The sequence below is a fragment of the Phalaenopsis equestris genome, unplaced genomic scaffold, assembly GCF_001263595.1.
Source record: "Phalaenopsis equestris unplaced genomic scaffold, ASM126359v1 Scaffold000210, whole genome shotgun sequence".
Classification (NCBI taxonomy): domain Eukaryota; kingdom Viridiplantae; phylum Streptophyta; class Magnoliopsida; order Asparagales; family Orchidaceae; genus Phalaenopsis; species Phalaenopsis equestris.
In genome coordinates this window covers 848,672-850,609 of record NW_018164652.1, presented here as the reverse complement: position 1 = coordinate 850,609, position 1,938 = coordinate 848,672, and positions in this window count along the sequence as shown.

The following is a 1,938-nucleotide window of genomic DNA, read 5'->3' as shown; positions in this document are numbered from 1 at the left end:
AAGACTGAATTTATCTCCTTTCTGAATTGGAGCAACACTTGCTGAGCAACCTTCCATATTGAATCTCTTAAGAACTCTTTCGATATATGTTTTCTGAGACAGCCCTAACAGTCCTTGTGATCTATCACGAAATATTTCAATTCCAATCACATAGGATGCCTCACTCATATCTTTCATCTCAAAGTTCTTAGAGAGAAAATTCTTTGTTTCATATAATAAGCCAAGATCATTAGTAGCCAGCAAGATGTCATCAACATACAGAATAAGAAATATAATTTTGCTCCCACTGACCTTTAGATATATACACCGATCAACAATGTTTTCCTTAAATCCAAAGGACGTGATGGTATCATTAAACTTAAGATACCATTGTTGGGAAGCTTGCTTAAGTATGTATATTGATTTCTTAAGTTTACACACCATGTGTTCCTTTCCTTCAACCAAAAATCCTTCAGGTTGATTCATGTAGACCTCTTCATCTAAATTCCCATTCAGAAATGTAGTTTTCACATCCATTTGGTGTAACTCCAAATCATAATGAGCTACTAGTGCCATGATAATTCTAAATGAATCTTTCTTAGAAATCGGAGAAAATGTTTCTTTATAGTCGATGCCATCTTTTTGAGTGAAACCTTTGACAACAAGTCTGGCTTTATATCGTTCAATATTGTCATTCGAATCGCGCTTAGTCTTAAAGACCCATTTACACCCGACTCTTCTACAACCTTCAGGCAATTCAACGATATTCCAGACTTTGTTGTGATCCATCGATTTCAACTCATCTTTCATTGCATCTAACCATTTAGAAGAATTCGCACTTTTTATGGTTTGTGAAAATGAAACTGGATCTTCATTGACTCCTAAGTCAAATTCGGATTCATGAAGATAAACCACATAATCATCAGAAATAGCAGACTGTTTTTGTCGTTGAGACTTTCTAGGTACTACTTCAGGTGGTTCTAGGTTCATTAGTTTCATCGTCGGGTATTTGACCGTATATCTGTTGTTCTCTTAAGTTGTCAAACTGTTCAAACTCTGTAGGAATAACAACTTAAGAAGAAATTACAACTTGAGAAGAAATTTTGGGTAAAGGAACTTGAACCCTAATTTCTTGGATCTCCACTTTATGTGGTTCCAAACTCCCACTAACTTCACCATTTTCAATGAACTTAGCATTTCCAGTTTCAATAATTCTTGTACTGTGATTAAGACAATAAAATCTATACCCTTTAGATTTTTCTGGATAACCAATGAAGAAACCACTGTTGTTCTTGAGTCCAGTTTCTTTTCATGTGGATTATATAACCTTATTTCCGCTGGGCAACCCCAAACACGCAGGTACCTTAAACTAGGTTTCCTTCCTGTCCACAGTTCAAAAGGAGTCTTTGGAACTGCCTTACTAGGAATCCTTTTTAATAAATATGCAGCGGTCTTTAAAGCATGCATCCAAAATAATGAGGGTAAAGGAGAATTACTCATCATACTCCTAACCATTTCCATTAGAGTACGATTTCGCCTTTCTGCAACACCATTTTGCTGTGGTGTTCCTGACATAGTGTATTGAGCACATATGCCATTAGTTTGAAGGAATTTAGCAAATGAACCTGGACATTGTCCAGATTCATTGTAAGTTCCATAATATTCACCCCCTCTATCAGATCTGATAATTTTCACTTTTCTGTCTAATTGTCTCTCAACCTCGGTTATATACACCTTTAAGGCATCTATAGCTATAGACTTTTGATGCAATAAATAGACATACCCATAACATGAAAAATCATCAATAAAGGTGATAAAGTATTTCTCTCCACCAAAAGATGGAACATCAAAAGGTCCACAAATATCAGTGTGTATAATTTCAAGGATCTGTGTGCTTCTTGTGGCGGCTTTCTTAAGTGTGTGATTTGTGTGTTTTCCTTTAATACAATTCACACAGAT